This window comes from Lissotriton helveticus, chromosome 12, assembly GCF_964261635.1.
Source record: "Lissotriton helveticus chromosome 12, aLisHel1.1, whole genome shotgun sequence".
NCBI classification, from domain to species: Eukaryota; Metazoa; Chordata; class Amphibia; order Caudata; family Salamandridae; genus Lissotriton; species Lissotriton helveticus.
Window position 1 is genome coordinate 70,458,769 of NC_136073.1, and position 23,286 is coordinate 70,482,054.

Below are 23,286 nucleotides of genomic sequence, written 5' to 3' on the forward strand. Positions count from 1 at the left end.
AAAGAGAAATACAGTGCCCTCGGTTTTATTAGGTCTCTAAATACAGTAGGTGACATTTTAGGATGAATTGAATTCACATACTGTTAAAGGGCAACATGCAGATTGTTCATAAGATGGGACACCCACTAAAAATAAAAATTGTCGCCGTTCGTCTGTGGTTAGTGTTTCTGAAGACTCGCTGAGTTCGGGTTGCTTGACTAGATGTAAAGAACAATTCATTTACTCTTCAGGATTAGTTTATCCGAGTAGAGGTGGGCAAGAAAGACATTCATACGCAGAGTCGAGCAATAGTTCAGACTGGAATCTGCCTTCGCTCTAAGTCCCAAAGCACGAGCGGAGCCAGCAAAAGAATGGGCAAGTAAATCACACACCAAAGTGAGCCTGCAGCCACTGCCTTACAGAGAGACGGCTTCACTGTGTTAAGCAATTAGGGCGCCACACTCCTCCGGACTCTGCGACTACAGGTATTGTGCCACTAAAGCCCGAGCTCATGGCTCATCCGTCTTTTGCTGTTCCATCGCACTTTAACGTATATTTTCTTTAATAGGTATATACAAACCTGACCTCCTTAGTTCAGTGTCTTTATTTCTGGTTCATTTTCTCAGGCTGCTAAACCTAGGTTGAAATATGCCGTTGGTAGGTAATGCACAATAGGTGTTGGAGTGGAGAAAGTTTCAAGAGGGAAACTTTAGTGTAGTTCAAAATGTGCAGCATAGCCCAAACAGTGTTTTTTCACCAGCGTGTCACAAGAAAGAATGTGAAGCTATACGAAGTGCAATGGAGATGGGGTCGTCGCCGTGTCTAAAAACGAAATATTTGTAACTGTTTTGTTGGCCTTTTACCCGCAGGTAACTGCATATAAAATAAAACGTACACTCATTAAATTAAGAGCAAGTTAAACTAGATGGTGGAACATGCTGTGGAAGCTCAACTGGTTAATGGATAGATGCATGGATGAATGAGTCACTTGTGAAAGTTCAGCTCATTTAGGGTTCAGGCGAAAGAATGGATGAGTAAAAGTGTACATGGATGAGTGGATCAATGTGTCGAAGGGTGAGTGAAGGGACGGGTGGCTGAAAGAAATGGTGGCTTGATGGATGAGTGAAAGGGAAGATGGGTGGATGGATGAGTGAAAAGGTACATGGATGATGGATGGATGTGAGTGAAGAGGTGGATGGATAGATGCATGGATGAATGTGTGAAAGAATGGAGGTAAGGATGGATGAGTAAAGGAAAAAAGGATGGATGAGTAAAAGGATGGATGGGTAGATGAGAGGAAGGGTGGATGGATGAGGGAAAGAGTACATGGAAGGACTGAGTGGATGGATGAATGGACGGGCTAAATCAAAGGATGGATGTATGCATGGATACGTGAAAGGAAGGGTAGATGGCTGGCTGTATCAAATGGTAGACACATGAAGAGTGAGGCTGAATGGATGCATAATTGAGTGAAAGGATGGGTGGATGAGTGAATGAAAGGATGAGTGAAAGGGTATATGGATAGATGAGAGGATAGATGGGTAAAAGGTTGGATGGATGAGTGAAAGGATGGATCGCTGAGTGAAAGGGTGTCAGTCAATGAATGAGTGAAAGGGAGGATGGATGGAGTAAACGGATGAATAGATGAGAAGGATGGATGAATGAAAGGATCGATGGAAGAAAGTGGGGATGGACAAGTGAAATGATAGATGACTGAGTGAAAGTATAGATATGTTTTGTGGATAGGTTTGAAGATGGATGAATAGGTTTGCATGTAGACGGGTATATGGATGGACGGAATGGTGAAGGACTGAATATTGGATGGAAGACAGAATGTAAGGTGAAATGATGATTATTAGCAAGTGGATGGAAGAATGAATAGATGAATGGATAGATGCTTGGATGCAAGAGAAAAGCAAGCCTTTCTGGGATGGTCCTGATGGCTTGCTTCACTTGCTAGGTGTCATAAGAGATTTGGTTCAAAGTGGAGGGGGGGGGGAGTATTTTAATTTTCTGGCTACTCCCTTGCCTATACTCTTTGTAATTCCACTTTCTAACCTTTTATCCGCTATCTCCACTCACCAAATCCGATCTCTACCGTGCACATTGTTGTCCACATCACGCATCTTCTCTATACTGCACATGTGCTTGCCACCCTATTTATCTACTCTTTACACCTATGGTACTCATAGTACCCAGCAGGCCTTCATTGGCACCCCGTGGACCTTGCCTTGCAGTTTACACGGCCGGCAGTAAACACAGAAGATGACTGCAGTAGCATACACAGTGAATACGTATTAAATAGGTATTCACTGTGTATGCTCCTGCGGCCATCTTCTGTGTTTACAGACGGCCTCTGTGACCTCAGGGCACCTTCGGAAAGCTTACCAAAAGGCCCATTAAAAGTCAGCTGTTAGCGCTTTCACAGCTGACTTAAAAGCGCCTTTTGGGAAGTTTCCTGTTTGGACCGAGACAGGCCGAGGCACAGGGACAGGCCGAGGCACAGGGACAGGCCGAGGCACAGGGACAGGCCGAGGCACAGGCACAGATAGAGGCAGAGACGGAGAGGGAGAGAGACGGCGAGGGAGAGATAGAGACAGGGACAAACAGATAGAGGCAGAAGGAGGGAGAGAGACCGACCGAAGTAGGGAGAGAGACAGACAGACATACTTCATGTACCCCAGCAGGATTGTCAGATAATTCACTTTACTTTCTCTGACGGCAAAGTGAAAGGAATTCGTAACCAGCAGTAGTTGTGTTAAAATAATAAGCAGCAGAAGCCCTAGCCGATTTTTTTGCCTGGGCTTTGGCAACCCACTAAATTTGGCTTGCAACCCACAGTTTAGGAAACACTGCTCTATGCTACTCTTCACCCTTTCACTCCACTCCATCTATGCCATTCCACAACACCCCACTCTGCGATATAGCACAACACTCTGTACCACTCTACTCTTTGCCACTCTTCTGTACGACATGCCCCTCTACTCTGTGACATTCTTTTTGTCCTTTGCCAAAGAGTGTTCCCCTCCCTGCACAAGCACCCTCCACCCTGTATGTCCGCGGTCCTCACCCACTATCGATATCTCACTATATCAGATGTGCTTGTTGTACCTCCTCTCTCATTCCTGTGTATCCACGCTCTCCTGTCTGTATTCTGTCTACATTGCTTATCCACTCTCCTGTTAGCACCCTGTATACTTGCTTTCAACATTGATGATCCACTTCACCCTGTACTTCCATGTGTGATCTCTGCCATCTGTGTGTGCCATTCATTTGCTCTTTCCAGTGTACATCCATTGTTCTCATCTCCAAGTCCCACCTGCACTTTATACCATATACTTCTACATTCCACATCCACTCTCTGCAGTTGCTCTATTCTCTCTGCACACTGCCTGTTGCGGTGTATATGCTGCATCCACTTTACCCTCTACATTCTTTGTTCACCCTCTATATCTGCCTTCTGAAAAGGCTCTCCATCCTCCATATACATTCACCACCTACCAAGTCTACTTTTACACTTCATGTGTGCACCATCTAACAGTTACAGTCCAAGAGCACAGTCCATACGGTAATTAGCTGTCAATCCTTCACATATGCAATACATATGCACTACACTGTTCACATTTGCTGTCAACTGTGTGCATCCGCTCTCCACCCTGTACGTATGTCCTCTACATACACACTCCAAAATATACATACATTCCTTGACTTTCACTTGAATTTTTCACCCTTTGTCTGCTCTCCATCCACAGGATGCAGTCTAGGCTATCCATGCACACCCTGCATATCCACTCTGTATATCCACTCTCTATTGTCTCTGTGTTCTCCACACCCCATACAACAAATTCAGTGCAGGCTCTGTACTCAGTGGTTGACATCCTCTCTACACTGCATTCTTCAACCCTTGGGCATTTTTGGGAATCTATGTCAGTCATTATACATGTAGCAAGCAGCGACGTCCATCATCAGGTGATCTGAGAGACTGCAGAGAGAAGCTGTGCACCCTCCCCTCCAAGGTGGGTATCGCCTGCGTGTATCCCATTCCACTAGCAGGAGAACACAGCATTTATGATTCTCGTGGAACTTCTGCCTGGCGCTCAGGAGGCCTCTATTACACAGATGCTTGCCCCATGTCGGACGAGAGTTGCCCTGTTCTTCACCTGGGGCTTAAATGGCTATAATTTCTGAAATTTCTATGTTCGCCTCATCTTCATTGCTTGATTTTGCTCGCGAGAACGTGTAACTCAGTCATTGAAATGCCACTCATAATTGCACTGAAATTCAGAAAACGTCATACATAAGCAATCCGAAATTTTGGCAGCTATGTTGGATTCCATTATTTTTGGGCTTTTAGGGCGCTGCAGGGCATTCAATGTGGGACTTCCAATTGAGGCAGGGTGTCTGAGATCCCCTCTCAACATTGGCGGTTCAGGCTCAAATGAATTACATGTTCTTAATAAAAAGTAAGTGTGGTAGCGATTGAATGAGAGAATGTGTACCGCCATACCATCAATGGTATGGTCTTACAGTCAAAACTGCTGACTTTGAAGCTGGGTGCCCGGGTTCGAGTCCCAGCGTTGGATCCCTGTTAAAGGTTAGACCGAAAATGTCAACATTATCGGCACCATCTTGCTCTCCCTGGGCCCATTCGTGCGCATAAGCGGCAGCCATTTTGTACACCATGGCCTCCCTGCCCCGTGCCGATAGCCAGCGTCTCTCTCACTCTCGACCTCGCAGGCGACCCCTCGCGCGCTGACAACCCCCCCCCCCCTTCCACTCTCACACGTCTTGGGTCATAAACCCCTCTTCAGCGCGGCTCTGCCTCAGAACCCCATCCTGCTCCCAGCGCGACACTTCCCTTCATTCCTTTCATGGTCCCAGGCCCTTTTGATGCAAACCCCTTTTCCTGTGTGCCCGTTTGTCCTCCCCGTTGCCAGGCCGACACCTAGCCCTGCCGATACTGTTTATTGCCCCTCCCCGTACAGTAGAAAGCTTCCCTTATCAAAGGACCCCCGGGTTGATCAAAGCCCTCACCCTATGAGATCCGACCAAACCCCCACATTCCATGAATCGGCGGAATGTCCAGCTGCGCGGTAATCAACACCTGTTGTGACCGGGGTGGGGACTTCAACTGTAAATGTGTGTGGGAACGGGTATGAAGGGGAGATTCGGAGGATATCCCTCCGTACATCAAAGCATTGCCAAGGATGTGTTGTATGTAATAAAGCAATAAACTTATGTATAAGAGACCAGGCCCCAGAGATGCGGTTAGAGCACCTCGTGACGATACTTGCTGTCCGAACCGATGTGTTCTCCTCCGGAGAAATGCTGAATAAAACCCTTGTTTCCTGCCTTCCAGTCCCCAGCGCCTGCCTCTTCATTTGATTATTATCTTGTGGGTTTAAGAGGCGACACCGCCGGGCAATACTTAAGGACCTTTTTATTCTGGTTGGTAGCTTGACCTTTAGCAATTGGCGTCCCAAACGTGGGGCCCATCAGCGACTCGTGGATCCAGTGGGAGAGGTCCTGACGACAGAGTGAACGACTGCAACGATCGGGGAGTGCACCTGTCCGATAGACCCTCGTCTGACAGCCGATCATCCGAACTTCACTGGTTCCGAACAGACCTCTCTCGAGTGATCTACGGTCCTGACTGGGAACCATCAGGAGTGCCGTGAGGAATACGAGGAAAAGAGGACGATCGGGCGCTGGATTCGGAAGACAAGAAACTGTCCATGCGGTCCGGGTAAGGTCGTGTAAACACGACGAATTGCGAAATGATTATTTGAATTGTCCAGAAAATACTAGCATTACTCCTTGTTAATTTATTTGGAGATCCTCTGTCTGCAAACGGGGAAACAACAGGCTCTCCCTTTTCAAACAGTGGAGGATAGGTAATACAACTGTCGTGTCTATCCTTCTCCCCCACTGATCAATTACTTGAAACTGAACTATTGTTCACAAACTGTTTTCTGGAGATTCTCTGTCTGCAAACAGGGAGAGCCCCTCTCCCCCTTTTTACAGATAGTGAAAGGGTAGGTAACGCAGACCTTTGCGAGCCTACTTATTCTTCCCACTGAATTGTTTTTTTATTTTTATTGGTCCATGAGGTATTCACTGCTTGCAAACAACGTAGAATAGAAATATTCTGTCTAGTCTTTGCACACAGTGATAAGATAGGCAGTGCTGACTTTTTGTCCCTCATTGCGAGCCGTCATGTCTGTCTTCTCCCCACTGATCGGTAGCCTGTTTAGCCCGGACCGCTTATTAGAGATGAACCATCCGGCTCCACCGGAAGGCACCCCTAATAAGGACATGTTCATGAAGCATGGATTGATCGCTATAGCCTATAACAAACTATGGCATAAATATACGAAAAAGAATGAAGGAAGTCAGTGGCCACTGATAGGATCCTTTGATGATGACAAAATAAACGCGCTAGAAACAGCCCTAGGTAAAAATAAGACAACGCCCGCTATGCTTGATAGTTTCGGCATGTGGCGCAAAGAAACTGAACAACATAAAAGGAAAATTGAGAGTAGGTTGGAAAAAGAGCTGCGAAAAGCAGCCCACCTAGCTGCTCAGAAGCTAGAAGGAGAGATAAAGGAAAGGGAGAAAGCCAAACAGAAACTAGAAATGGAAACATCAAGCCAGTGCCCGGTTAGAACACCCTCCATGCTCTACCCTGATTTATCCTCGAGACAAAAGCGAGCGAGCGATGATTTGCTGTTAGGCCCTCCGACCATCTACATGCCTCCTCCATATGCCCCTTCCCAACCCTTAGCACAACACCCACCACCCCCGGGTGCAAATGAGGGTAGTGCCACAGCATCGGCCCCCATGGTCTCTGTGTCGGCCGAACCTCTTGTACCAAATACTCCGCAAACGGCAACGTTGGGCGACCCTGAGACCCGAGGGACCGGTTCCGCAAGAATAAACAGACTAAGCAAAGATGAGCGAACAGGGATCGACAAGATAGTAAGAACCCTGGTAGAAAGGAAGGAAGGTGAAGAGTACATCACGGATATGTTTAAATCATATACAGGGAGTCACAGACGACACTTTACTGTACGACTGTGTTACCATGTCTTGAATGCATACGAGGACCGATATCGAGACCAAGGTCCCGAGAGCCTAACGACTCTGTACCGGAAGGTCGATATCGGGGATGAGGGCGAGTGTGATGTGACGGATCTCCTTACGCGTACGCTTGAGGTTTTCCACCACCTCACGGAACGAGAATCGGGAGCTAAACCCACGACATCCGTGGCGACCGAACCACAAACTGAGCCACCTAGCGCCATGATGCCAATACGAGAGGCTGCCCCTTACTGGGTGCCTCCACGAGGTGCAGGGACTCACGATGATGCAAACCACCAAGATGCAAAAGGAAGGGTAGTGTACAACTGGGTCTACCAGCCATGGGACCGACAAGAGATTCTGACATTCCGGAAATCTCTACCCGACCTGCGTAAAAACCCCACTGCCTTCTATACTGAATTAGGTACAGCCCTAGGTTCAACGATTATGACCCTGGCTGACATCGACTTGTTTTTCGGGTTATGTCTACCAGCTGATGTGTGGAAGCAAATCCGGAAAGTCGACCACCATGAGCTGCTCGGACATACCTGGACACAATTCGAGGAAATTGACAAACAACGAGGACCGGGACAGAAGCCTTTGAAATCCATTTTAGACCTCCCAGATAAAATCGTACAGAAATTGAAAACCCTGATTCCAGAAAAGAAAGTGGACTGGTCGATAGTAACGGCCTGTCGCCAGAAACTCCAGGAGGATGTATCGTAATACTTCTCTCGGTTCGAAACAGTGTTCTCCGATTACAGCGGCCAGGACATGACCACTGCAACCGGACACCATCTGTTCGTCCAAAATTATGTTAAGGGTCTGTCGTCCGAGGTCTCCCAGAAACTGCAGGCTAGCGAGAGTAGTTGGGCAGCCTCCAAACCTACGGCTATCCTCCAGATGGCCCAATATTATGAACATCAGAAAAATGAAAACGATAGGGCAACCGAGAGAAAGAAGAAGGATTTGAAGGAGAGGGTGATGATAGCCCAGCTGCAAGGGGTGACTATAGGACGAGACCAATACCGGGGAAACTATCAGACGAATGCCCCTAAGTCCCAAGACCGTACTTCAACTCCCCACAGTGGACGTACAGACATTAGAGAGGACCAGTGTGCTTTCTGTAAAGGGACTGGCCATTGGAAATCCCAGTGCCCGGTTCTTCTGGACATGATCAGAAACAAAGACCCCAAGGACATAGCAAATGGGCCGAGAAATAAGGGACAACAGCGAGGGCCCTCAAATGACACGACTAACGACAGATCAGGTAGATCAAATGCATTTGATCGACCCAGACAGAACCAATACCAGCAATCTGACTATGATGACACCCACAACTTTGCATAGGACTGCCAAGGGCAAGGGAGGGATCCAGTCGAGCTCTATGTTGACCAGCAAGGCCCTTACGTCACTGCTAAGGTCCTGGGTACCACGTCACCATTTCTGGTAGACACTGGCGCAACACGTAGTGCGTTATCTAAACGACTGATTCCGGGGGCACCCTTGTCTGGCTCACTTATAACATCGACAGGTTTCGATGGAACGCCCTCCACTAACCCTTTGTCCGCCCCGATCCTCTTTGACGTAGAAAACAACACCACTGACACCACGTTTTTGCTTTCCTCCAATAGCCCTGACGCCATTATGGGACTTGACCTATTGAAACACTTCCGAGCGACGATTAGATGTTCTCAAGACGGAGTTCGAGTTTTTCTTTACGACAACCCTGTCCTGCTTAGACATTGCCCTCCCCGACGCATGTTTTCCATCACCGACACTGACACATCCCTGCTTGACACTCTGCCTCCATATCTATGGGCCAAGACGGATTCGGACGTAGGGCGCATGTTAATCGACCCAGTGCACATTACTGTCCGACCAGACGCAACTCTCCCAAAACTTCCACAATATCGGATATCGCCCGAGGGCGAGAAGGCATTGGTAAAAATTATTCAGTCGCTAGTCGACGCTGCAGTAGTGGAGGAAGTAGTTAGCAACGTTTGCAACAGCCCTATCCTGCCCATTATCAAGAAACAGGGAGAGGGAAATGAGAAAGCATACCGTTTTATCATCGACCTTCGAGAGATCAACAAAGTGGTGGTACCCCAGTACCCTGTGGTCTCGGACATCACCACCATCCTGACTTTGATTCCTTCTACTGCCACCACCTTCACTGTCATTGACCTCAAAAATGCATTCTTTTCCATCCCCATCCATCCAGACAGCCGATACCTCTTCGGCTTCACCCTAAAAAACCGCTCATATAGGTTCTGCCGAGCACCCCAGGGCTACACAGAAAGCCCTAGCATCTACAGCCAGGCCCTCAAGAGACAACTAGATCAAGTCCAGTTACCCGACGGAGTGGTGTTAGTGCAATATGTCGACGACATCCTCTTAGCAGCCGACACCACTCCATTAGCAGTCACAGCCTCCATTCAACTCCTGCACTTCCTTGCGGAAAATGGCCACAAGGTCTCCAAGAAGAAGCTGCAATTCTGCCAACCCCAGGTCACTTACCTAGGCCACCTTTTGTCCAAAGAAGGAAGAGAACTCACCCCTGATCGAATCCAAACCATTCTAGATACCCCTGTCCCTAAGACCCAGAAGCAGGTCCGCTCCCTATTAGGCCTCACCTCCTTCTGCCGACAGTGGTTACCAAACTTTAGCCTCGTTGTGAAACCACTGCTTTCTCTGCTAGGTAAAGACGTCCCTTTCCCACTCCCTTGGACCTCTGAGTGTCAAACCTCCTTCACGGAACTACGAGATGCCCTCTGTTCGGCCCCCGTCCTAGGTACCCCTGATTACAAAAAGCCCTTCTCCCTTTACACACACGAAAGGGAGGGGTGCGCTTTATCTGTCCTGACCCAGGCCATCGGCCCTAAGCAACGACCGTGCGCTTACTTCTCCGCCACTCTTGACCCTGTAGCCAGAGCCTTGCCTGCCTGCCTTCGAGCCGTAGCTGCTGCTGCGATCTCTATCCGACAGAGTGAGGGGACCGTACTCTCGAGTTCCCTCACGGTACTGGTACCCCATGCAGTCGACACCCTCCTGAACCAAACCAAGACGCAACATCTGACGAGTGCACGACTGACTGGATACGAACTGACCTTGCTTGCACCCCATATCACCCTGAAAAGATGCACCACATTGAACCCGGCAACTCTGTTACCCTTGCCAGAGAACGATCCCAACGTGCACCCTGCACATGACTGCGTGACTCTTACAGACGAACAGACTAGAAGTAGGGTTGACCTCAGAGACACGGCTTTCCCTGACCCTGACAGAGAGCTGTGGGTGGACGGTTCTTGCATCAAACTCCCCGATGGCACCACTTCCGCTGCCTATGCAGTCACCACGGCCCGAACTGTAGTTGAGACAGCCCGTATCACGCAACGATCTGCCCAGGCAGCGGAACTGATTGCCCTGACCCGAGCCTGCATCCTGGCAACAGGAACTACAGCAAACATTTACACCGACAGCCAGTATGCCTTTGGGGTGGTTCACCATTTTGGGCTCCTTTGAAGGGAAAGGGGATTCTTGACCTCACATGGCACCCCCATTTTGCACGGGGATCTAGTCTCCGCCTTGATCGAGGCCGTCCTTCTCCCCAACAAGCTTGCAGTCATCAAATGCCAGGCACACAAAAAGGTGACAGACATCATTGGACAGGGAAATGCGCTAGCCGACGTCACTGCCCGAACGACAGCTGAAAATAGGACGACAACACATATGTACGTGACCAGGTCACAAGCAGAAAAATGGACTGACGCTAGAGACACTATTAGAGACATTCAAACGGCTAGCTCACAACACGAGTTGACTGAATGGGCACGGGTGGGATTAAAAGACGATGAAGGCTGCTGGCGGACAAGGGACACAAACAAATGGTTGCTACCTGATTCATACCTGATTCCCATACTGGCTATGGCACACTCCCCTGCCCACATAGGATCCGCCCCCATGATTGAACTTGTCTCCAGAGTTTGGCACAATGATAAAATCACAGATTCCGCCAAACGTCTGGTCCAACAATGCTTGATATGCCTGCAACACAACCCCGGGAAAGGAACTGTAGTGCCCCGGGGAGGATTTGGGGTCCCAAACCACCCATTTGAGGTCCTGCAAATGGACTACATCCAGCTAGATAGGTGCCAAGGCCTGAAATACGTGCTTGTCGTGGTGTGCGCCTTTAGCAAATGGGTGGAAGCATACCCAACCCGTGACAACACTGCTATAGCCACTGCAAAGGTACTATTAAAGGAGTTTTTCCCCCGTTACGGCCTTTGTCGTATTTTATGGAGCGATAATGGCCCCCACTTCATAGCCAAAGTCATCCAGTTCATCTTAAAGGGGTTGGGCATCAGGCAGAAATTTCATGCAGTCTTTCACCCCCAGTCCGCTGGACTCGTTGAGCGACACAATGCCACACTAAAGCTTAAACTGGCCAAAATAGTAGCTACGACAGGTCTGAAATAGCCAGATGCCCTCCCCCTAGCATTGCTATCGATGCGTTCCACCCCCACCAGACATCACTTAACCCCTTATGAAGTTGTTTTCGGCCGACCCATGAGTATCTGGTCTGCACCAAAGCCAACTTCCATTCATGACGTCCCGGACGTCCTAATGTCTGATTATCTGTATAAATTGACTGAAACTCTGTCTGTCATTCATCAGCAGGTGCAGCAGGCCATCCCCGATGCTTCCAGGGGTCCGGGTCACGCCATCCAACCCGGGGATTTCGTGCTGATCCGAAATTTTCAGCGGACGAAAAGTTTGGAACCCCGGTGGACGGGCCCCTGGCAAGTGTTAATCACCACCCGGACGGCTCTTCGCGTGGAGGGGAAAAGGCATTGGCTGCACGCGCACCACTGTAAGAAGGTCTTCCCGACCCTGGCCACGGCGGAAAACATCGGCGACCAAGAAGAGCTCCTGAACAAGGACCGACCGTCACTAACCTGCTATCCTGATACCGAAACACTTTCCAAATTCTCCGATCCCACTGTGCCATCCAGAGAAGGGTATTTCCTGCGTCGAAAGGAGGGAGCTTCGGCTAAGTAGACCACGAACTAAGTTGAATCTCAAAACGGTGACCCAAAGCAATCAAGGGTTGCCTGGAGAGAGGCTAAACTAAGTCTGTGGTTCTGCCCACTACCGAGCACCTTGAAAATGAAGATGATGGAAGCGCCAGATAAGAAGATGATGGAAGCGCCAAATAAGAAGATGATGGGGACAACAGGAAATACCCACTACAGAAACCCAAGAACAGACAGACTCCACAGCTCAAAGACAATTGCACTCTTCATCGCAATCCTTTTTTGCTTTCTCCTCATGACCACACTCTGGATTGTGGAAGAAAATTCACCTGCTCATGAGACACTCCTGACCACTGCTCAGCCTATCACCGCGAAGGAACATTATCTGATTTCGCTCTCTCCCCAACTCAGAGAGAGGCGAAAGGAGTTTTGGAATAACTCTTTCGTACAGCTCCTTCACCAGCACAATCTCGCCTCCAATGCCACCAACTGTTGGATCTGTGGGTTGCTACCCCACGCCACTGGGCACTCGATACCATTCATCCCCTCACCCTTCTCGGTTCATGGCTCCTGCCTTGCTTGGCTGATCCTCCTGCAAGAAAGCTACAAGGACAATGCCACCTCCAGCAAAACCGCAACGCATTTCTCCCACGGGGTCCGGCGAAACAAAACAAAGACACACTTCTGCCCGCAGACCTCCAACGACTCCGTCCACATGGATATCCCTGCTAAAGAACGAATTGAAATGCAGGTGTTCAACAATCCAACCAGACCCACCTTCTCCTACCTGCGGAAACGAACGGCTGCGACCCTGACTGTGGCCCTGTCAGTCATCAACGTCACAGGCCACATGTGCATAGAAGGACATGGGACACAGCTGGTGGGCCACAGTGCCTGTCGTTTCACCAGAACTTTGGACTCCACGGATCCACCTTCCTTTGTGTCGTCCCCAAACATGTATTTCGTCTGCGGCACCAAAGCCTACACTTGGCTCCCCAAAGGCTGGGGGGGCACTTGTTACATCTCCTTCATCCTTCCTCCGACTTATGTGGCCCCAGCGAATCATCATAGACAAAAACGAGCCAAGGACATCAAGCAAGCCGACTCAACGGGAGCACAGTTCCTCGATGCTATGAAGGGACTTGTTCCTCTTTGGGGCCCGATGGCAAACAGCCGGGCCATCCGACATTTGACGCAGGCAGTTGAGACAACAATGAATATCACGGCTGGTATCTTTGCCAACAACACCGCCGAACTCCAAGCGGTCCGCTTGGTGGCCCTACAGAACCGCCTTGTCCTAGATGTGGTTCTTGCGGACCGTGGTGGAGCATGCCGCATTATTGGGTCCAGCTGCTGTACATACATACCGGACAACTCGCCCTCAGTGTACAAAGCCATCGAACATCTTCACAGACTCTCTTCGGAAGTCCACCAGGAACAGGAAGAATGGTCGCTTGGTGGTTGGTTCTGGAACACCGTTAAGAACTGGGGCTGGAGACTGTTCACCATTATCCTAATTCCTGTGGTAGTAATATGTGGCCTATGTTTAGGGATTCAATGTCTGCCACCCCTGTGTTCATTATGTGCAAACTGTATTTGTCCTAAGGTCGTGGACTTTGGAAACGAACGCATGGGGGCATTATATGATGCCGAAGTTGGGAATTTGATGAAGATTGACATTGAGTAGGCAAGTTGGCTAGATATGTTGAAAAGGGAGGACTGTTAAAGGTTAGACCGAAAATGTCAACATTATCGGCACCATCTTGCTCTCCCTGGGCCCATTCGTGCGCATAAGCGGCAGCCATTTTGTACACCATGGCCTCCCTGCCCCGTGCCGATAGCCAGCGTCTCTCTCACTCTCGACCTCGCAGGCGACCCCTCGCGCGCTGACAACCCCCCCCCCCCCTTCCACTCTCACACGTCTTGGGTCATAAACCCCTCTTCAGCGCGGCTCTGCCTCAGAACCCCATCCTGCTCCCAGCGCGACACTTCCCTTCATTCCTTTCATGGTCCCAGGCCCTTTTGATGCAAACCCCTTTTCCTGTGTGCCCGTTTGTCCTCCCCGTTCCCAGGCCGACACCTAGCCCTGCCGATACTGTTTATTGCCCCTCCCCGTACAGTAGAAAGCTTCCCTTATCAAAGGACCCCCGGGTTGATCAAAGCCCTCACCCTATGAGATCCGACCAAACCCCCACATTCCATGAATCGGCGGAATGTCCAGCTGCGCGGTAATCATCACCTGTTGTGACCGGGGTGGGGACTTCAACTGTAAATGTGTGTGGGAACGGGTATGAAGGGGAGATTCGGAGGATATCCCTCCGTACATCAAAGCATTGCCAAGGATGTGTTGTATGTAATAAAGCAATAAACTTATGTATAAGAGACCAGGCCCCAGAGATGCGGTTAGAGCACCTCGTGACGATACTTGCTGTCCGAACCGATGTGTTCTCCTCCGGAGAAATGCTGAATAAAACCCTTGTTTCCTGCCTTCCAGTCTCCAGCGCCTGCCTCTTCATTTGATTATTATCTTGTGGGTTTAAGAGGCGACACCGCCGGGCAATACTTAAGGACCTTTTTATTCTGGTTGGTAGCTTGACCTTTAGCATCCCCATCTGCTGATTCTAGGCTCATCACTTAAAAGCTGGATATCAGGTAATGCTTCAGATACTTATACCCTGGGCGAACCCCCCTGCGCAAAACCCCCCGTGAACCCCACCCCTGTGTGACCCTTGCGCGACCCCCCTGCAGCCCTGCGTGTCCCCCCCGCGCCACCCCCCCCGACCAACCCGCCTGACCCCCCTGCCCCCACGACCCCCGCGACCCCCCCTGGCCCCCTGCGATCCCCCCTGTGATCCCCCTGCCCCCCTCGCGACTGCCCCCTCGCGACCCCCCCTGCCCCCTCGCGACCCCCCTGCCCCCCTTCGCTACCCCCCTGTGACCCCACGCAACCCCCAACTCCGCCCCCTCCGAATTCCGCCCTCCTCGCGAACCCCCCTTCACAATCATTGCCGTAGTATTCAGTTAGTATTCAGATATTGCTCACAAAGAATACCACTAGTCTTCAAACAGTGGTCACAAGCAATGAGACTAGCCTTCATTTTGCTCTTGAAATAGCACAAGAGCTGCAAATAAACCCTAACAGAATACTACTAAGCTTCAAATACTATTCTTTAACAATACTACTAGTCTTCTTTTAGCAATCAATTGAAGTGTTCATTATGTATTTGAAGGGCAGTTGAGTAGAACTAGTATTCCCTCATTAGCATATTTCGGCTCGTGGGCATACTACTTAGGCTTCATGCTTACTAAATGAATACTATATTTATATAGTAAATGAATAGTAAATGAATACCGCTTTAACCACTGGAATCACACTAAATGAAGATCTTCCATTTTGGTGAGGGATGGTCTGACCATTTGCTCATTCCCTTCAGTTGGCGTATTCAGTCCACCCCGCCTCCCACCCAAGCACCTGGTAGACCATCTCGCCCTTGGGCGAAACTAGATTATGATAAATGGAAACAAGCTCTTGAGGACACCAGACCACATCCTAGTTCGAACCCTTATCTAGCAGACGTGGAGTTCTCATCCTGGGTTACTAATTCTATAGATTCAGTCCTCCCCAAAAAACCACATCGGAAACTGAGGAAAAAAGCCACATCTCCATGGTTTACCCAGGAGGTACGCCTCTTAAAGAAAATCTGTAAGAGAGCGGAAAGAGTATGGAGGAAAGATTTCGATCTTAATAGCAAAAATGATTACAGGCGGACTATCCTCAATTACAAAAAGGCTCTAAAAAACGCTCAAATATCTTTTTTCAATGAAAAAATCAGCGAGGCAGCTTGTTCGTCCAGAGAAACGTTTTTAATCGCGAAAAAACTTTTAAAGACTCCAGTACCCTCAGTTACACACAATCTCTCGAACGATCATTGTAACCAGCTAGCCACATTCTTCTATTTAAAAATACAAAACATTCTTCAACACCTCCCCCCTCTTCTCCCTGTGGACCCCTCTCCCTCTGATTCTTTACTCTGTCAGAACAGGGATATAGATTTAAGTAAGTTTTCCCCAATCAGTGAGGAAACTCTAGGACCCATTCTCCAGTCTCTCAAAAGCGGATCTCCGCATGACCCAGCACCAGTCAGACACCTAAAACAGGTTGCCCCTACGATCTTAGCACCAATGGTGAACCTAATCAACGCTTCCATTGAAAATGGAACGGTTCCCACAAGCTGGAAGAAGGCGGTGGTGAAAGCCCTTATCAAAAAACCCAACCTTGACCCTGGCAACCTGGCTAATTTCAGGCCGATTTCCCTCCTCCCTGGCATCAGCAAGATGGCTGAAAAATGTATCAACTCCCAACTATCAAACTATTTGGAGTCCAATGATCTGCTCAAAACATCACAGACCGGTTTCCGCCCGGGCCAGGGCACAGAAACAGCGATGGTGGCGGTTGTCGAAGAGGCTAGGAAGATCATTGATGCAGGAGGATCAGTGGCAGTGATCCTCCTGGATCTCAGCGCAGCATTCGACACCGTCAACCATAGCATCCTGGCTCAGCGACTGGGAAATCTTGGTATCTCAGGGTCGGCCCTTTCCTGGCTCAAATCCTATCTCTACAACCGTTCCTTCCAGGTGGCGGAGGGTGACTTCATCTCCAGGGAGACCCCTATACGTTGCGGAGTGCCTCAGGGCTCGTCATTGAGCCCAACACTCTTCAACGTGTATATGTCACCCCTGGAAAAAATTGTCGTCCCGTTTGGTATTAAACTTCTGACCTACGCGGACGACACTCAGCTGGTTGTCTCCCTCAGCCAGTCAGATAACCCCACCATTGATCTACATTCCAGCTGGGGGACATAGTCAGTTGGATGAACGCCTCCCATCTAAAGCTCAATGGGGATAAAACAGAGCTAATGGTACTGGGTAATCAGTCCCACTTTCGTCCGGAGTCCCTATGGCCCCCGAGCATGGGCCCCCCCAATCCCCAAAACTGACATCAAAAGCTTGGGGATTTGGCTGGATCATAATCTAACCCTTAACACCCAGGCCAGGAAAACAGCGGGAACATGCTTTGGCCTACTACGCACCACCCGCAAGATCCTCTCCCTGCTTCCTTTACAGTCTAGAAAACTACTCCTACAGGGTCTTATCCTGTCGAGACTGGATTATGGCAATGCCCTTTACCTCGGCTCACCAAAAAAAGTTATAGCCAGGCTGCAGGTGGTGCAAAATGCGGCCGCCCGGATTCTCACGGGCACAAAAAATCGCTGCTCTGCCAAACCAGCGATCAGAGCACTCCATTGGCTTCCGGTGGAGCAATGGGTGCAGTTTAAGGCCATGTGCTTAACTCACAGAATCCTCCACGGAAACGCCCCACCTGTCCTTAAAGATCTCGTGATGCCTTATATCACAAATAGAACCCTCCGATCCTCTAATGTCCACCTCACTCAAATACCTAGGATTAAGAAATCACGCTCCGGAGGCCGGCGGTTTTCTTACCAGGCGTCCAAGATGTGGAATGATCTTCCACTGGACCTCCGTGCTCAACCTAACCTTCTGTCCTTCCGCAAATCCTTGAAGACGTGGCTGTTCCCTTGACCTTTTTCTTGCTTCCGCCTGACTTGACCACTTGGATTTTCTGTCAGCGCTGGGACGCTCTTGGGCAGCCATGCGCTCTAAAAATCTCAAAAATAAAAAAATAAAATAAATGTTTTGAAAACAAATGGAGTCGTAAAATAGTATATTGCCACATTAATTTAACTGGTAAACATGCACTAATACTCACGTTTTAGCAAACGAAGTAGCCAAATATAACAAAGCACTACACCAGCAGGTAAATATTAGCATTATGTACAAATATAGGTTAACACATGCCTGTATTTACGAGAATCTCATCCTGTTTTTAAATCCCCCTGGTGTCTATCTGCTTAGTAGTTGGTCTGGAATTCATGAAAGACAAGGAGAGTCACTCACAAGAAGCACAATTTTCTGTATTTTTCCGCTTTTGAAATAAATACAGACAGGAGATAGATTGATTTGGGTCTCTATCTGTAAAAATCAGTAAAAACGGAAAACTGGAAGCCTTAATTATAAAGGTGTGGCAAATCCAATAGGTCTTGCCCTGTCTTTTCAACATACTGACTTTAGCCGTGCAGCATAGGCAAAAAAAGAAAAAACGAACAAGAATCAATGCATGCGTCAACATGCCTGTGTGAGCATACAGTGTGATGCAGCAGCAATTTTACCAATTCCTTTTTAGGCCTCGCCTAGGCAGCACGCATGCGCTGCTCTAGGAGATGACCTTTAGAAATTGGTCATCTCTTTTCAAGCACTCGTGATTGTGCTTTCATCCACCTTGCGGGAGCGAGCACGAGCGTGCATGCTAATTGAAAACAGATGGCCCGCGCGCTGCTGCTCGCTCCTGCAAGGTGGCTGCCAGTACAAGCACGAGCGCTTGAAAACAGCTGTTCCCTTTGTGGTTCTGAAAAATATGGATCCGTAATAGTACCGGACTCGAGAATAAAAACTTCGTCGAAATAGGACGAATTTGGTATCAAAAGACCGGAAATGACGAGTACATCAAGCACATGTATTTTCAGTATATTCGAGTGACAATTTCACCTCGAAATCGTCATTTACCTTCTGAACCCTTAGTTGCATGTTGCCCTCTACATAGGCCTTAATCCAGTCGAATTTGATTCCACAAGGACACGTACTCCTTAATCGACTTCTTCCTGACCCCAGTACAAGTTAGAACCATTGCCCCAGGCCGAACTCGTTAGGTCAGTTCCCTCCCAGTGGCCAAGCAAGATAGTATCTAGGCCCAACCGGCCATAAAGCCATTTCATCACGCACACCTGCCATATCTCGCTCACATCTTTCTTCACTCCTTTTCCTCACTTATTTTATGGTGGGGAGGTGACCATCTTTATTAGGGGTCCAGCGATATCTGATGAAATGTTGGGCCTTGCCGGATGATTTGTTATGGGTATCACGACGTGAAATATGTACATGTCATCATGACTCTGCTTTCCTTTTGTAATCAGTAACCATAAATGAAATACCGCGCACCCAAGGAATGTTTCGCCAAAGGGTGAATATTAGGTATAAGAAGAGAAGCCTGACTTCATGAAAGTGTGCAGTCTCCTAAATATACTGGCATTGTACTTCTAGGACCCTGTCACCTTGGTTGCAGCCAATAAACTAATCTTTGACTTCACCTAGAAGACTCTGAAGTTTCTGTGGGTCTGACTCAGGAGAACCCGAGGTCTTTGGTGTGTTGATCCCCTGGCACCGCTGGGTTACCGGTTCGGTACCGGTTCCTAAAAACCCACCACCTCATTTGGCGCCCAGCGTTGGAGCGATTCCAGTGGTACCAATCAGCCTGAAGATCGTGAGGAGCTTCGTGTGAAAATTCCGGAGGAGGGCCCACCACTTCATCGACCCCTGCATGTCGACGTGGTCCGAAGGTCTTTACTACGAGGTTCCCCGCTTCCCGACGGCTACAAGGACTGCTGCCCTGGCTATCGCCCTGATGTTGGACCCTTGACATTTTCGGTAGAGCAAAACGCTGAGACGAGTCTTCTGGTGAAGCCATCGATAATTTTCAGTTAAGTATAAGTGGAGCGTCTCCTAGTCCTTAGTTGGACTTACTTTGTGATATCTTAGAGATACATAAAGGTTTTTATTGGTTCTTGCAAGTACCATAACCGAAGGACTCGTGTTTTCCGAGCAATATCGTAATCGATAACTCCTTTGAAGTTTTGGAACTAGACTAGAGAAGAAGGATGCCTAGTCTTAGACTCGGGAATTTGTTTTGTCTTGGTAATAATAATAGGGACTCCCGATTGGAGGACTCATGTCCGGTTCCTCCAGTTGGAACTCCGACTTACGAGCTATACGTTAAACATGGGGTAGGCCCCATCGTTTACAACGAGGTATGGATTAAATACACTAGGAAAGACGGTGTTTTAAAATGGCCCCAATATGGTAGCTTTGATTCTGAAATCTTAGACAACCTTGAAGTTAAACTCTTCAAAAAGAAAGCCCGGCCGGCGATGTTTGACTCTTTCCGCATATGGCGCAAAGAAGCCAAACAAAAAGAAATTAAATTAGCTAAGAAAAATAAGAGAGAAGAAGGACTTTCAGTAATGCAAGCTGCCGTGCAGTTTAAAGATAATGAGGAAGAGCAGATAAATGAACAACTGCACAGGCAACGTAAAATGGCAATAGATAAGTGCTATCCAGTCTTGCCGTCTCTTCAGCAAGGGAAAGCAAAAGAGCGTGAAAAAGACCAATTAATGTCGCAATTGTTAACTTCGCCACCGCCCTATGCGCAGAATGCTACCGCACCCCCGCAACCTTTAGTTGCACAAGCTGCGCCTCTGGCTTTTCCACAGCACCCACCAGCTGTTCTTCAGCTGGCTCCTACTTCTTCGGTGCAGCCTCCTCTAGGCCCACCGACCACTTCTGTTGCTCCTGTGTTTTCTACGATCTTGCCTACTGTACTTTCTACAAATGCCCCTTCTGTGATTTTGCCTAGTACCACATCTATTATTCCTCATACCTCTTCTGCCATCTCTGCATCCGCTTTACCTCACCCCGTTCTTTCATCTGTTTGTTCTTCCGTTTCACCTTCCCTTCGGCAAAAAATGGCCAGTACTGTTACTAATCTTCTTTTACCACTTTTCGGGTCGCCTGCTACGACCCCTAACATAGGAAAAAGACAGTTGCGAAGTCAACTGCCTGATTATCAAGAGAGAGATTCCCTGAATAATTTAGCTCGGAAATGGGTCATGGACACTGCGAAATATGATTTACAGTCTGTCATGGAAGTTTTCCATCAATGGGAAACAGCGACACAGAGATATGTGTTCGAACAGATGTGTGTTTTTCTTTGCGAGGATTTAGAAGACAATGATCAGGATTGCCTCCCACAAGAGATGTGTCGTATAAGGTTTAAGTTTAGTCTGGGTATGATTGTAGGTCCCGATGTAGAAGAAGCAGTTGAAATGCTATTATCACATCGAAGTAAGGGAAGTAGTTCTGGGTCACCATCAGAATCTTGTGCATCTAGTAGGAAAAAGGCACGACAATACCCTATGAGAGAAGTTCCCCCACAGTGGAGAGAGGGTGACGCGACAGCTGTCCCACCTGTCCTGCCCCACTTTCACCGAGTATGGGTACATGTTCCATGGAAGCGAGCAGAAGTTTTAGCACTCAAACAAACACTACCAGATCCGCGTAAAAATCCTGCAGGGTACTATAAAGAATTGTCGCAAACTGCTGGGTCATGTATTATGAATTTAGCCGATATCGATATGTTATTCGGGAACGTTGTTCCACAGCCTTTATGGGGAAAAATTCGTCATGAAGATCATGACCAGGAATTAGGTGACACGTGGGCTAATATTACTGTTGCAGATGCACGACAAGTTGGTGGTGCAAAACCTGAGCCCCTGATAGCGGAACTACCTGGTAGAATAGTAGATTACATGAAGACGATAATGCCTGCGATACGTGTAAATTGGGATAAGTTATCTGCATGCAAGCAAAAGAAAGAAGAAACTGTGTCAGATTTCTTCACCAGATTTGAAGAAACATTCATTGATCACAGCGGTCAAGATATGACCACAGAAGGTGGTCAGAGATTGTTCGTCGATAAATTTGTGCACAATCTGCTTCCAGACTGGTGTAGAAAATTGAAAGATTCAGAAAGTTCTTGGGCAGTCTCATCTTCAGCCCAGATATTAGCTACCGCACAGTACTACGAGAATAGAGACAAGGATGAGAAAGATAAAGTAGAGAAGAAAACTAGAGAACTCAAAACGAAGGTTTTGCTACAGCAAGCATATCCTCCACGTGGTGGTGGTAATAGAAATAATAATGGTCCGAATCACTACCGGAACACTTTTCAGCAGCCGCAGAGAAACTTGCAGAGATTCGATTACAATCAAAACCGCGTAGGTCCCAATCAGTGTTTATACTGCAAACAAGAAGGCCATTACAAATATGACTGTCCTGCCCTGCCGCAACGTACAAGCGAGTTTTCTGGTGTACGAGGTCGTGGTAGTCAGCAAGCGCCCAGAGGTAGAGGGCGTGGAAACACCCCTCAGGACACACGTCCCCTTCCACCACAAAACTCTATGAACAGGTTTGACCAGCAAAATAACGTATCTGATAGGACAGCTCAATACTACGTCGATGAGTATTACACAGAAAATGAGCAGTGGGAGAATAACGATTGCTAGGACAGCCTTAGACGAAGAGAGGGAGTGGTTTCAGTTCCAGTAGATCAGAGTGGACCTTACGTTGAGGTGATTACATCGGGTGTGTCAGAACCTTTTCTGTTGGATACTGGTGCTACAAAGAGTTCTATTATGCACTCCAAACTCCCTGGCGCACCTTTGTCTGGCGAAATGAACGTTTCCGTAGGTTTTTCTGGCGCCCCAGTTAGAAATCCGATTTCTGACCCTTTATCTCTTTCTGTTGGTCCTTGTGAATTCGAAGCACCCCTTATTTTGACAACAGGTTGTGGTGAAAATGTGCTAGGATTAGATTTGCTAAAAAGATTGTATGCGACTTTGTACTGTTCTCCCTCAGGAGTACAACTGACTTTAGGTAAGAAAGTGGTTTCTCCAATGTATTTGTCGAGAAATACGCTTCCAACAGAATTGACACTTCTTCCGGATATTCTTTGGGCTACTGGTCCGAATGATGTAGGTCTTTTAGAAATTCCACCGTATGTTGTAACATTTAAGTCGAATGTCAAAATGCCACGAATTCCCCAATACAGAATATCCAATGAGGGCGAAAAAGCTTTGCTAGCGATTGTTTACGAGTTGATTGAGAAAGACGTAATTGAGGAAACACGAGGCAATGTTTGCAATAGTCCTGTTCTGCCTGTTTTAAAACGAACTGACCCTTCTCAGCCACCTGTGTATAGATTTGTGATTGATCTTAGGGAAGTAAATAAGATAGTGGTGCCACAATTCCCAGTTGTCCCCGACATTACAACATTATTGACTATGATTCCAGCATCCGCATCATGGTTTTCGGTGATTGACCTGAAGAATGCTTTCTTCAGTATCCCGATTGCGGAGGAGAGCAGGGATATTTTTTCCTTTAGTTTAGGTGGTCGCAGTTTCCGCTTTAAACGCGCTCCTCAAGGCTACTGTGAGAGCCCCTC

The 23,286-nt window shown here is 48.2% G+C and overlaps 1 protein-coding gene across 3 annotated transcripts in view; it reads right to left on the reverse strand.

Annotated features, from left to right (window-relative positions):
* KDM6B (lysine demethylase 6B) overlaps window positions 1-23,286 on the reverse strand; it is a 960,064-nt gene that overhangs the window by 707,991 nt on the left and 228,787 nt on the right. The window contains exon 2 of one of the 3 annotated variants that reach the window (XM_078670453.1): window positions 17,598-17,781. The exons of 1 other annotated variant lie outside the window; for it this stretch is intronic. The gene's annotated coding sequence lies outside the window, so the exon portion shown is untranslated. The remainder of the gene's footprint in view (window positions 1-17,597; window positions 17,782-23,286) is intronic. One more of the 3 variants, XM_078670454.1, reaches the window with a different exon arrangement.